This window comes from Aythya ferina (genome assembly GCF_964211825.1).
Source record: "Aythya ferina genome assembly, chromosome: 5".
Taxonomy (NCBI): Eukaryota; Metazoa; Chordata; class Aves; order Anseriformes; family Anatidae; genus Aythya; species Aythya ferina.
In genome coordinates, this window is record NC_140301.1 from 40,481,606 (window position 1) to 40,496,861 (window position 15,256).

Consider the following 15,256-nt stretch of genomic DNA (forward strand, 5'->3'; position numbering starts at 1 on the left):
AATGGTAAAATCTAGGCAGCCTGGTATCTTTACAACAATCTTCTGTCCTTAGAAATATCACTTTTACTAAAGAGTAATATTACTCTTAATAAAGACTTGAGATCTCTTCCTGAAGTTATTCATAAAGGTATTCATATCCAGCTGTGTGATACGGTCACCTTTCATGTCCATTTTGGTGGCTTTTCTGTTTCTCAATGTGATGTAAGTATTTTCCAGTTTTTTAGGTAATTCAGACCCCTTCTGTTCCTAAAGGTGACAGTCTTGATTAGACTAGGTTAATTTAAAAGGCAAAACAAATCTAAGTATCTTCTTTAAATTTATGTGCTGAGTTATCATAAACTATGCCACTGTAACCTTCCAGACATATTATAAGCAAGTCATGCAACTCACTAGAAGCTAATACAGAAGACCTTCAGCTGAAAATGTCTTTAAAGGCTACATATTCTAAAATTACTTTTTTTACAAGATACTCTTAAAGTTAACTACTAATGATACCCAAGAACCAACAAAATACATTACAGAGCTATCATGGTAGCTTCTCAGCAACTGAGCATATACATACAAAATAGAACCACTGTATTATTAGGTACCTACATTTGTTTGATTTTACCTAATCTTTAGCTGGATTTTGAGATAGCCAGAAATGTTACAGTATGTAAAGGGGACTAATTTACTTTGTATAAAAGCATCCTGAGCATCAGGGGACCATGTTCATATTTTTGATTCATTAAATGAAACTCTTCTCTTAGCCGTATGGCTTTTGCAATGTTATGGAATTAACTAGATTTTCTCTTGGCTCCTAAATCAGCAACAAATGGCAGTCAGCATAGTCCTAATTACAGACTGCTGTAGGAGAGAAAGCAAATGCAGATTCAGTTTGATTTACATATTGAATGAAGCTCATTTTGCGTTTCAATAGTTCTGTCTCCTAGATCTCTCCAGGCTTGTTTTTCTTGTTTTCTCCTTGGTGTTTCACAGTTTCAGTGCTCGTATGATTTTATTATCACCTGTTTGCTCCAGCACACTTCAGTTAAGGGGAGTGGCATCAACTTAGACAGCTTCTAAGGGGTTTTGTTTGCAGGCTCAGACTGCCTATCACCTCCACCTTGGGACAAGGCACAGCTGCACACACCTACTCCCTGGTTTCCATGGGAAGGAAGCTCAGGTGCCCATTGGAGATGAGAGCTGCAGCATGCTTCAGCAGGTTCTGATCTCACCACTTGGGGAACCACTTCTCCCAGAGGTGCTACATCGTATCTCATCACAAAGAACACAGAAAAGTGCACTGTTCGTATTTCCCTGCTTGTCAATGTCAACCAAACCCAGAAACTGTGAAATATCATGCAAGTAGTTGTTGTTCTGCTCTTTGCAGTTCAAATTCTGAAACCAAGGCTATGCTCAGGAAAAGTTTGTGCAAGAGTGCTTCTGCATCTTTCATCTAAATAGGCTGAAAAGCAAAAATAAGCCATCAACATTGCTAATTATCTGTTAAGCTGCAGAGCACTTCCGAATGCTACAAACTGCCAGTTGATGTTTCTGTGAGATACATAGTTTGAGTAAAGCACCAGGGCACTCTCAGTGTTGCCAAATACAGAGTGGTAGGCAAGCCATAACCCTTATGCTGTGCACCAGCACACACACAGGTTTCCTGTGGTTCTGAGATACAGAAGTCACAGACAGATGTTAGATCTCCCTCAAACTGGTAATAAAGGCATCTCACTCAACAGTCATATTTTGCGATCATCCTAGGGAACAGTTCCCCCAATAAACATAGAAAAATGCATAGATAGTTTTGAGTTACCAATAGGAATGTTGTTTCTGCACAGAGAGAGTATGTTAAAAGCCTTCACCATTTCCCCTACGTGGAACTCAGCTTCAGATGCTCGGCAAGTTTGCCAGCCAGCTGGGATGTAGGTTCTCCCACTGGTGTAGAGCTTGGCAGAAGCAGGAATATTACAGGCAAGTCTCAGCTAATTCATAGTCCCTTGGGTCCTGCAACCCTTTCACATCAAAGAATACAATGGCTTTTGGATCACAAGCTAAATCATCCTTAGCTTTATTATTTCTTAATATCACGTATGTTCATCCTTTACTGCAGTGTCCTTTGATGCATTCTTTGTGACTTAACATATTTTTATTATGAAATGAAAACTTATTAAGGAACAAATTCAGACACAACCTCTCATTTTTAGATGCTTTTCAGGTTCATTGTAATTGCATTCCCTAGTAAGTTGTGACCATTCTTGCTTACTCCTTATAAGAATACATCAATACTATTAAAATTTAATATACCAGAATTACTATGGAATGCTTTAGACTTTTATTTAGACTTATGCTTCCTCATTTCAGAAATGTTTTTAAGAAGCCTCCATGTAAGCATCAGTTTGGGGAAATGTTATTTATCAAAACTTGATTCACCGAGTGATGTCTGACAGCACCTGCCTTTCTGTGGTCCCTTCCCAAATTTCAGTCAGAGTTCTAGGCAAGAGGGACACTTTTTCATTTCCATTTCCAAAGACAGCATTTCAAAAACTCATTTAAGTCCCTGCCATCACAACTTCCATCCAAAATAACTGATATGTAGATGTAATAGGTGAATAGATGTAGTAGTATACATGGACAGTAGTATACATGAAAGTTTGTATGGTCAGAGTGTCATTCTGTGTATGTGCAGATGTTACTTTATGGTAAAGTAGTGTAAACTATCTTCCTAAAACATTTATTTCCACAAAACAATAACTTTGGTCAAAACACACGATCTGAGCTCACATTCTCTCAAGCCAGCTCCTCATCTTTCTGTGGTACCAGAGGACTTGTACATGTAATGTGATGCCTCAATTGTGTAAGCATCTGAAAAGCAGAGGTAACTCGAAGATATAGCTAGGGGTATATTGTACTAGTTCAAATACCAGAACTTTCTTATTTATAATTCTATTCACTAATGCATTGGGATTCATCCCCAAACCTCTGATTAGACATTTAAAAGCAATAATCATTTTGGATTCTTTCTTTAGGAGTTTGCATAATTAATTTACTCTTATTTAGTTGGAACCTAACTTACTTTTGGTCATCAGTGGTCCTGGATGTGGAGACTTTACATGAGAAATGCCGTTGATCTGATGCAGACAAATCATTTTAATTCATGCCTATCTGGAATAGCACTGTGGAAAACTGCAAGTAGGAGTTAAGTGACAAGTGCATAATTAGGTTCAAATTGCTTGCACATTTATATGAAGTAAAACAGTCAAATATCAAATAATGAAATAAAAGCTTTTAAGGAAGACTATCAATATTTAAATGCCATGACTGCCAAATAATCATTAGTCATTTTATGTCAGATAAAATATAGGAGTGAATTTTTGACAGTGTCTCCTGCATTAATTTAGATTCAGCCAGGATGTGAAAGTAATATTTCATGAAGACTAGAAGCAGCTTTTTCACAGAGTCGTACCCAGGGGTGCAATAAAATAGGATCTAGGGAGAATAAAAAACATCTTCCAGAAGTTCTCTGTTTTGGGATGAAGCCAGGTGGAGCAAAGAGCCTTATGAAATATCATGCCTAGGCACATAACTCAGAGCTGTTAATGACACTATGAGGGCTAGACGCTTATGTGTTAGGAGGAGCAGTGCTGAGCTTTTTGGTTCCTAAATCCCTGGTCTGGATCTATCAGCTTAATAGAGTTGACTTTGAATGCCTTAAAATAGCTTTGAAAATGGAAGGAATCATTAGAACATCACCTGCATAGGAATGAATATATCTCTAAGATAGTATTTTGAACAGATGCCAACTTTTGCTGGTGAACAAAATATTTATTTTAATCCACCATGAAATTGAAAACACACAAGTAAAATGGTATGGTATAATAACATAGAAAAGGCAATCAATCATTGCAGCTATCTAAATTTATATTCCTTTATAATAAAATATGCAATCTAGAAGAAGACATTAAAGATGCAGTGGGTAAGTGTCCAGTGAAGATGTTTTTTGAACTATGTGGGGCACTGAAGATAGAAAGCAAAGACAATGACCCTGCAGCAAAGCCTTCACAAGACAGAAAGATGTCAGAAACTTTTGCTCACTGAGTCACTCCTCTGAAGTTAAGGCGTCTGCTTCTTTGCAAGTCCTTCCATGGAGAACCTTTACCAGATGCAAATATATACAGCCTCTGCACTGCCTGAGCAGCTAAAGCCCAGAAAGATAAATACTAAGAAGTTCAAAAGTGATTAATGAACCCCAAGAACTTCAAGCTTAAGGGTTTAAGTCAGGGCTTTTTCGAAGAGATTTTTTGTCAACTTTGAATTCTCAGCACTTGTAGCTACTCCCCTCACTATAAAAAACACTAACCATTGCATTAAAAAAACAGTAAGGATGGGAAGGAAAATGTAGTGTTTAAAAAGTATTTACTGCTTCCTGCATATTCTGAGCATCTTCTTTTGGAAAAACTGTTTAAAGTTTCTCAAGTAATGACACTTAAAAATATGAGTCATGTTTTTAAATCTTGACCTAAGCTACTTGTATGAGACAACAAGGGAAACCTGTGACAAGCAAAAAGAGACCGTATTTCCTGAGCCTACTCCAGCACCAGAGCTGAAGGATGACTGTGTAAATATCTGCAGAATTTTAGGTCGTTAAGGTGAAAACCAGAGCATGGTGCTTAGTGTGAAAGTGTCCTACCTTTCTCAAAGACTGGTATCATTCTGTTCCATGAGACTTTAGAAGAACAACTTAATAGTTTCACATAGCAAACTGAAGGGATTCCTTGCTTGGGCAATGCTGGATGTGTCTGCACAAAGGACTGAGGAAAAGAATTGCGAAGAAGGGCAATCGCTCTTTAGGTGTACAGCATGGGGCACTGTGCCTGCAATGAACAGAGCTGATGGGTGGCTGCAGCCCTTAAAATCTTGTAAATTTTCTCCTGTTTCAAAGTGTGCTTTACTGACGTATATAATTGAGGGCCCTTTGAGTTTATGAAACATATATTTGCTGATTTTGTTCTTGACTTCATATTCCTTAAAGAACTGCTTTTACAAAGTGATGCATTAGGACTGACAACAGTGAGGAGGTGCTTTCTGTTTTGATTTAAATCAGCAATTAAACCCATCTAACACCTTTCTAATCAGCAAGCAGCAATTTCATGTGCTGTAATAAAGGAACAATGACAATAGAAAGGACATGGCAACCAGCTCGCAGCCACCACAGTAGCAACTGAAAAATCATGGTATTTGTGGGGAAGGCAAAGCAGAGGCTCTTGCTTCCAAATCTGAAGGTATTATTCTGCCATGTTGCTCCATTTTAATGGGTTTGTCAGACCAAAAATAAGTTAATTTAACTATGTGGCATTTCACCAGCTCATCCACAAAATAATATTGTCAGTGAGTAAATATGAAAATGATATGCTGTGTTAGTGAAGAGTTGGATTTATCAAGGAGGAGAAATTAAGGACATGCTTTAGCTAATCACAATTCATACCCATAAATATTTGTTACTGTTTTTCAGCAGATCTAAATATATCTTCCTGGATGAATATGTTCTATTAGCTGGAATTTTATTCTCCACTTCTATCCCCAGAGAATATTATCCTCATTCACATATCTGACTTGGAAAATAAAATCTTTAAGCTTTGCCTTTTCTATAAATGCCTTTGCTTCTCCTTGGCATTTTCTGCTGCAACAGCATACCCTGCTCCGTCACAGTGCTCTCTGCTGCTGACATTATCCCTTGAGCTCTCAGGGGCATACACTGATGGTGTGGTTATATGTCTAATTAAGCAGACTTTCATGTTTGCAACTTTTTTTTTTTTTTTTTTTTCCCAACCAAGTGTCAAAAATTATTGTACAGAAAAGAAAACAAAGATGAATACAGCAATTTATTCCCACCGTGGCCTATTTTCACTGCTGGTGCCTGGCATAAAGACTTCTCAGGTGGTATCATCTCTGATGAAGCAGCACTGGGCTAGTTTATGAGCTCAAGGATGCAGACAGTGTATCAAGTCAACTGAGAAAAATCCCAGCCCAAGAGTGCAGCAGGTGAGTATGCTCATGAACAGGGCTTGTCTGGGCTCAACATACTGCCAGATGGCAAACCTTTGATGGACAAGGTCTGGCACAATAGGTCGTGGGGTGAGAAGAGACTGAGACAGTGCTGCAAATATGTGAGAGTTAGCTTCAAATATGTGACAGCAGAAGTCAAGGGTTAGGTATGCAAGAGCAGTTGCTAGACACAGTATGAGAGGGAACACAAAGACATACTCATAGGTAGTGACATACACAGCATATTAGAAAGACAGTTGCGCTACCCTCCCTTCCCCAGCCATTACCTCCACTTCATCCTCTTTCACAATGCCTACTCAGCATATTTATAATTAATATTTATTAATCAGTCTTCCAGAATTGAAGTAGATTAAAGAAGACTTAAACTACACACTGCAAGAACATGGAAAGAAACCAGAGAGTAAATAAATGGTTTCCAAAGCTAAATCTGGGTGTTGATTAGTCATCTTATGTGATCAAGAGGCCATGAAAAAATTAACCTTGTAAAAGTGGAGAATAGTAATTTATTTTCCAAAAGTTCACATTTAAATTACAAAACACTCCAATTCACTTTAAAGGTATAGTGCACTCTTTGTTGTCTTGAGCACTGAGTGTGTGAAATTGGTCTGTTTTTGTCTACCAGTATGGAGCATCTTTGATCTGGATCTGTTTTTTTTTTTTTGTTTTGTTTTGTTTTTTCTCTTTTTGGGCTTTGGTGATTCAGACTGTTCTGAGTAATCATTACATGTATACACATTTCTACATGTATAGAAGTTACATGGATTGACACCTGTCTCTGGGAATAGTGACTTTACATAGTGCCAGTCTGTGTAGAAGCACCAATACAGACACAATAGCCTCTGACTCTCCCTAAGACAAGGAGGAATTTTGACTAGCACAAACCAAGTACACCAATAAAAGATGATCCAGCATTATATATCTGACCTGGCTCATATCAGGACAGGTATTGCAGTGTGATAATGCAGTGTAGATTTACCCAAAGATAAGCTCAGATCACAATTTGGTATGAACCCTCTTCCCCCCCCCCCGCCCCCCCCCCCCAAAAAAAAAAAAAAAAAATTCTATCTCTTCTAAACAGGTTTAGAGGTACAGCTGTCAGGCATCACTATAAATCTTCATGTCAGACATGTTGATAGCAGGTTGCATCCAAACCATAGTGATTAATTTGCACAAATAGCCAATTAGAAAGTGAGCGAACTGAGATTGTTCTATTGCAATGAAGATGTGGCATCAGTTCATCAGCTGGGATAAAAAAAAATGTCTGCATAGAAAGAACCAGATACATTAGTAATCTAATTAGCAGCAGTCCTGTTAGCAACCTAGATGAACAACTCTGCCAGTAACTTCTGAACCCACCACCTAATTCCCACGACAATTGGAAGAAAGGTGGAGGTAATTAGGCTCCCATTAGCAGCATGCACACCAGTGGCTGAATGGATGAGAGATACCTTATAATTGCTCTGAATAAAGGACAAGTTCAAACCTAGCCTTGCCTTCTGAGATCAGAGACTGCTTCAGTATGCCCTGCTGGTAAAGACACATACACTGAAGCTTGTTCTTGAGAGAAGTAGGAAGTTGAATGAGGGGAACCCAGCAGGTATCATCATGTCTTTGTACCACTCAGCAGCTTTCTGCAACACAGAGACAAGAAATGGGAGAGGATTTGGCATGTGGCCATGGGAGTGCAAGGGCCTACTAGAGCAAGCAGTTGTGTGAGTTTAACTGCAAAGTGACTCTTTCAGATGGAAACAAATATTTAACCAGACCTTGACTGTTCAGATTAGGCTACTTTACTCAGGTGGTTGAGAATCCATATATGTGGCAAACACCATAAATGCCTTATTTTTGAATTAATTCTCCAGCCTCTTTTGGACAAGAGTTTTCTTCTGGTGACTTCACATGTTGTAGTGGAGATGGCCCATGAAGAGACAAAGCAGGTGTGTAATTCAGAAAGCATATAAGTTGTCTCTTAGCCTCTAGAGATAAAAGGAATGGCTAACAGAGTAAAAATGCTTTAAGTAATTGATCAAGATTTCTTTATGAAAATATTCAAACCAGTCATTGTAGTTTCAGTCTGACAGATACATCTGAATTTTTTTTTCAGATTGACCTGAAAGTTTGATCAGGAATCCAGTTTTTCAGTGACCTGAAATAAATTATGGTTGATTTTGTGTTATGCTTTGGTTGTGCTGTACTGTTGATGGCATTTATTTATTTACTTATAAACTGCAGGGAAAGCAGATACTGTCACAAAAGCCCTGGCTAGATGGACTCAGCCATATCTTTATCTGTTCATGTACTGCCTTAGGACCCTTTAAGCAAAATGCTGGTATATTGGGTTTACATGCCAAGGAGGTTTTGGTAGGAAGGAAATCTCTGGGGGGAGCCCCATTTCCCCCTCTTGTATGCTGTGAAGATCTAATCCAACACCTATTAACTGGAAAGGGGAAGCCACCAACTTAAAAAAATAAATTTTATATACTTCATCAAGTCTTACATCTTACTATGACTGAATTAATTTCATAATTCTTAACCAATTCAATGAAATGATATCACTTATTTTCCCCTTAGATATAAACAAACACAATTCCCATCTTTTCCTCCTATTCATCACTGCATCCTTGGCAAGAACTTTTTCCCCTTTTTACTCTTTGTTGGCAAGCTTTCAAGGACAGTCAAAACCAAGGCTGAGAAAAATTATGACCAACCCACTCATGACTGTTGTGGCAAAACTGCTGCATTGTAATTGTACGGGTAGGTGGGGGCCTTTATATGTTTCAGCGGCCATTTACACCTTGATGGCAATGACAGCCACTGACCCTAAAAGGTTGAGTCAGGTAAGTGCTGAGCAGCAGAGTGGTGGGCTGAGCAGCTTTAACTACCAGCCAGGTCAGCAGCAGGAGGCTCAGCACCTCAAGGTTTTGGCCCCTGACTGTTGATATTTTAAAACTGCCTGGGCTGAAATGTCGATTCTAGCAAGGTTACTCATTTGTGCAGCTTGTTTCAGTAGGAAGGTAAGGTTCCTCATGAGTGTATGGCTGGCGACTCAGTTTAGGATCTGGCCTTTGAGGGTTCAAGGTGCTTCAGTTCTGCTGGGCTTCCCTGGGAGCTGATGACCTTTGGCACTCCGACAGGTCAATCCCTAGGAGCAGATATAAATGAAATACTCCCCACTTGACATCTCACAAGTCTATGCAGTGAAGATTGGCTAGCAGTATAATAGTTTGCATTTCGCTCAACAGATTGTTGTGATAAAGCCAGTTAAGTTATGATGTAATATTGACATGATGTATTGTTGACACGCAGTATGTTATAGCTGCAATTATAAGGCAGCTGGTAAAACTCTGTCAGGGTAGGGACCACTCTATAAGGGTGACTAACTTCAAAGCTAATTTGGCTGAAGTAAGGTCTGTAAAGCCAAATTAATTCTGCTACAAAGCTGTGAAGATATTCGGTTTTTAAGACTTAAAAGTTTAATCTACACTTTTCTGTCCTTAACAGCTGATCGGTCCCTTAAACTAAACCTGCTGGAAAAAATGTCAGTGCTACAATTACTGAAACCTTTATAATTTGTTCTGAGTCTTTGTTATAGGCTGTCCTTGGAGCTTTCTTTACCTGATTTTAATTAAGAATATATCTGAGCTTGGGAAAGTAATAGCTGAAACCAAAAAGAGATTTGAAATAACAGCGGTACAGGAAATATTCATTTGTATTCAGAACATGGGTTATTGCTAGCTGATACCCTTGATACTGTAGCCATTTTGTTCAGCTCTGTACAATTCTATAGATGAGCTCAAGAACTGATGTTATTATTATTTACACTTCCACAAAAATACACTTTGGAGTTTTAAATTAGGAATGTGTTTGAAGGTTTTATTGTTTTGTTCTTTGTCTTTTCCTGCTTTCCCTTGCTACTAGTTCAATTCGACTCCAAAAATTTTGGGGTGGGGGATAACTGGGAGATCAGACACGGGCTCCAGGACTCTCTGGATTGGAATTAGCACCCTGCCAGTCCTCTGCAAAGAGGATTTTCGTTGGCTGCTAACCAACACAGGACAATTTGGAAGCGTGCTTTCAGTTTTTAAGCCTGCAGCTTTAAGAGGACCTTAAAGGCCCCCTTACTCAATACTCTACCCACAAAACAGTTCTGCATAACACTGGGTTGTGATTTGGGTGGTCTGCACAACATTTCCAACATTTCAAAGATATTTTGTAATGGTGATGGGGGGGGGAAGGAGAGGATGACTTTATTCCTCATCTTGCTTTCAAGATGCCTTGTTTCTAACACTGACAGAGAAGAGGATGTACTGAACCTCGCGTGGTGTCAGATTCTGAATACCACACTTCTTCCTCATTAATTTTACCTCAGACCTATATGTATTCTTATCACGGAATACATCAGCAGCCATTACAAACATCCAGTTCTCCTCAAATTAAATATGTGCTTTAAACAATGATTGCTTTTCTAAATGTTCCTGGTGTTATTGGTGTAACAAAGGAATTTGAAATAGCTACTGCAAAACATGTTAGTAGATTGTATCTACAGAATAAAAACAAAATGATTCCCTTAATTGTTTTTGTTATAGCATGAATGCTCAACATAATGTAAACTGACTTTCTTAGCACAAAGAAGAGTGGCAGTGTTCTCATACCCTCTTTTTCAGAAAATCTGTCAAATGAGCAAGTGTTAACAAGGCAGCTGAAAACACTAGTCAGTGCCTGCACTCACATGTTTAATTAAGCATCACATACAGTACTAAAACTAGGTACCCTGCATGAAGTACATCAGAACTATTTGGAGACAAAAGCTTGGAAAATTACAGATCCAATTTGATCTATGTTTTTACTATTAATTATGCTCATAAAGAGCTTTGCAGGAAATTGAAATACAGCAGAACTTCCTTTGCTTATATCACTTCTGGTACTTTGTCTGGGAGATGTGCTCCAAAAAAATATGGGATGATTGTGCTGGTATCACAAATAGTGCTGCTGGAGTTCCTTTGCTCCCAGCTCAGTGTGTTAGACAGAGAATGGGAAACTGGGGCTCAGTTTTCTCTTGGGGAGCACTCCCCGTCATATTTCCCCTGGTAGCCTACTATTTAAGCAAATTGCTCTTAGGCTACCATATAAACAAAGAGTTAGGTGTTCTACCAGCTGAAGTTGGTTTACTTTCCCTGTAGGTACTCAAAGGTCAACAGAGGAAGATGATGTCCAAGAGCTGGGTACAAGACACAAGACTGGAAGTTCAGAAGCTTATCAGGAAAGACATTGTGTTGGGATCTGACTCCTAAAAGTGATTGTGCATTATATTAACCAACCATTCAGTAAAATATTGAAATAGTCATTTCAAGTAAGGACTGCAGAAGAAATCTCTCTCAGGAGCTGGATTTCAGGAGAAGGCTAAGGACAGTGATCCTTCACCAAGAAAATGAAAGCCTTTCTCCAAGGGTATGAGAGAGGCTGTTGCAGCTCCAAAAAGCATTAAATGTAAGATAGCATGTTCAGTACTGCCTACTGAGTAATATAGAGCTGTCTGCTAATCTCTGGCAATATCTCAGCATTTGTCAGAGTCATGATTTATTGAGCAGTGAGAGTGTTCCTCACCTTGCAAGATCAGGTCCCTAGATTGTAACACATTTTCTTGTTCACTAAAAAGGCTTATCCACAACTAAGAAATTAAAGAAACAGAGAGAGAGTTATTCTGTGACACCAGAAACAATGAAGGAAAAACTGTGTAAGCCTTGGCAAAACATCTCTAAACAGCACTTTGAGCTTGCAGCACAGCTCCTATAGCTCAGCTCCTGAAGTTTGTATAAACCCAGTGGGATCCTGCTGTGCTTGAGATGAAAGAGGGCTGAAATCTAAGTAATGGCCAAAGTCCAGATTTTGAAACAAAAAGGATTAATGAAGCCTGCTATCGTAGTGTACCTCTGATAACATCATAATTAGAAATTAATACAAGCACTTCATAAAGTCTGACACACTTTTCTGTTCCTTAGCACCATTGCTGTATCGTGTGAGCTTTCAATGCCTTAGAATAAAAGTGTATGTCAGAGTGAACTGGAACAGATTTCCTGAGACCAAAAGTTAGCAAAGTCACTGACACTACAGACTCGGAATGACTCTTTGGGTCATACACTCAAATGGCCAATTTCTTATATAGAATAATGGAACACTGAATAGATGCTACTGTGTTTTCCTGATCAGGCCAGACCATCACAAACCTCTCTGTGAGTTTAGGCTGCACGAGCTTATTTTTAAGCTCCCCTGAGAGCAGCAAGTTTGAAACTTCAGCTGATTTTTCTTTAAACCACTCCAACTGTTTTTTTCTTGTCTGATACCTCAAAGCGTCTGAAATTTTGCATTAATGCTTGTTTCTAAGCTTGTCAAGCATGAGAAGAAAGAAACACATATCAGTGGAGCGAAGCAGAGCCTTATCCTCTAGCTGTATCACTAGAGCATGATGAATTGGTGTTTAACAAAATTATTTAATGCTGCAGGCAATGACACAATTAAATCTTGCTTTTTTCTGTTACTTTTTTTTTTTTTTTTTTCCTGTACATGTAAGAAACTTAGAAATAGCTATAACTGTTATGTTGTTCCCAACCCCCATTGATCCTCGGTTCCTTAGTGAGGTATGACTATACATACATTTTGTGTTGAATTGTTCTGGGACAGTCTAAAGCTCTAAGGAGAAAAGTAACACCTCTAGTTTTCAAGGAAGTAATGAAGACATTAACTTCCTTTATATTGATGTGGCTGGGCTGAAATCTTCAGTAGACTCATGGGTTTTTAATTCAATTCTTCGCCCCTTTGAAGCATTTGGCATTGACTGCTCTTGGAAACAGGATATTGTACTAGATGAGCCACTGTTGCAGTCTCTGTGTTCCCGATTTTTTATTTTTTGAAGAGGATTTTGGGGTTGAATGTGACTTGTATTCAAATAAGTGTGATGTTTCTGCCCCCATAGACGGATTCAGGAAAAATATATTAAAAGTAACAAACAAAATATGGCTTAGGTGCTTCTGATGTGTAGATTATAAATGTGATATTTATCTCCAAAGAAAATAAGCACTTTCAAGTGATTTGCTTTTGAAGGATATGAGAACAATAGTGAGTTACTAACCACAGAGTTTCTCACACTTTCTGCCTGGTTAAGAAATAGTGGTTTGACAAGATTGTCCAATTGTGTATACTTTCTAAAATTAAAACCATGGCTAAAATAAAATGAAATTTACACAGAGCAAAATAAAATGTCTCAGCATCCATTACTACGCTTGCTAAAAATAGGGAATAAACGACAATTACTGCAAAATCTAAAGGCAGAATTGTTCATTTATTTATCAGCTACAAAAAGCATGGCATTATCAAATCTACTACTAAACAATGTGTTTTCATACTCACTCTACTAATGTGAGAAGGATCACTGGAGCCATAGAGAGACAGATTTAAGTAAAATTTGGTGATGACCAGAAGCATTGCTGTAATTAAATTGACATTAATACTAGCAGTTGAGAAAGTCATACAGAATTACAACACTGGGTTATTTGGCTCTGTTACTTTCACTTTTTATAAGGATTCCCGTTAATTAGACACAATGTTTAGATGAACAGTCTAAGTGGAAGTGACAATATTTTGGGACTGAAACCTGGTACTCAGCCACTAATATGTATGTGCTTGCAGCTTTGCCAGACAGAAAACCTGCTTGCTTGTTGGAGATGCTATTACCTACAGATCATCCCCTGCGCTGGTGTTTCAGCCACAGATGTGTTGTACATCTCTCTCTCTCTACTACATATATACAGACTTTGTCTGGTTATGGAGGATTAAAAATAGGTTAAAATTCACTGGTGCAGGTGTACTGTCTCTGATCCGAAGCAAAGTTTTTACTTAATGCAAGGCAGTTGTCTATTCTGTTTGGATTTTACATATTTCACCAGAAAGCCTCCAGGAACACAATCTAAGATGGAACTTTTAAAGATTCATAGCTGTCTGATTTAAAAACAAAACAAAACTTTAAAAAGTCAAAAAATCTGTATTTTAAAGATAATATTAACCAATATTGTATAACCAGTGTTCAGAGCATCCTACTTTATATTCTAACAATGTTAATAAAACACACATTTCTCTCATCATTCTCCCCATTACTCCATACAGCTTAAATTTCCCAAACTAAACTTACTTTATAAATTTTGTCTTAAACTTACTTTATAAATTTTGTTTTAAAAGACAAGCAAATAAACCTAGAAATAAATTCTCAGTTCTTGAATGTTCATTTGACTTAAATTTTTAATATGTAGTATCTTCTGCTTATATGGAAAATTCAAATTAATAATACTTTGACAGAATTTTAAATTGCCCATTTTACTTCTAGTAAGAGCTGTTGACTAGATGTTAAAGTTGTAATACATTTATACTGCTGGCTCAAAAGTTTTTTTTTTTTTTTTTTTTTTTTTTTTTTTTTTTTTGGCAGGGCGAAAGGCAAGAGAAACATTCTAAAGAGATCCTTTAACACACTGGGTGTTTTAGTCTCTCTCCTCTGTCTCCCCTCACCCCCACCCCATTGCTGTTCCATCACCTGCTCTGATGTTAATCAGAATGACTGGGTCATCTGCTTTTATAAGCTTGCTGGATTAATTCTTTTTCAAGGTCATCTGTGAATTGACTTTCATAACCAATTATAAATTGGATGGCATTTTAATATTCTACCCTTTCCCTGAGCTTTAATGTAGAAGTGATGAGAGACAAAAAGAAACCCAAAGGAGTTTGCATTTTAGGAAGTAAGATGATGATGAATGCCATTATCCAATACCTTTCTAATTTCTCCTGCCCTGGACACCCTTATCTTTTCCACTAAGTTCAGAGGGAGCTGAAAAAAATTAAACATCTTCCAGAAACAGTACTTTACTCTTTTAGTTAATATAACTGCATGTGATCTCTGGAGAAATCTGTCAATATTGGTATTTGAGGCACTTAAATCTTGACATTCAGAGTTCTGCACTGTTATGAATGCATCTCTATTAAGGCAACAGAAGCAGCTCTTTCTTTCTCTCTTTGATATTGTCTTTTGAAATTTAGCAGAAGAAGCAATATTTTCCTTCATTTAATTTTGAAAGACTTTGAAAAATTTAGGAAACAGCTTTTGAGGCCTCACACAGCAATAAATTTTAGTTGTGTAATCAAAGATATTTTCATTGATTTTTTT

The 15,256-nt window shown here is 37.8% G+C and overlaps 1 long non-coding RNA gene across 2 annotated transcripts; it reads left to right on the forward strand.

The window, feature by feature from the left end:
• The first annotated feature begins 7,519 nt into the window (after nucleotides 1–7,519).
• LOC311437772 lies at nucleotides 7,520–12,479 on the forward strand. Of its 2 annotated transcripts, none has more exons than XR_014693698.1 (3): nucleotides 7,520–7,648; nucleotides 7,914–7,988; nucleotides 11,232–12,479. It is a non-coding gene; the product is annotated as an uncharacterized lncRNA (long non-coding RNA). The 2 variants fall into 2 exon arrangements; XR_014693699.1 differs by lacking the exon at nucleotides 11,232–12,479 and adding an exon at nucleotides 8,156–8,473.
• The last annotated feature ends 2,777 nt before the right edge of the window (nucleotides 12,480–15,256 follow it).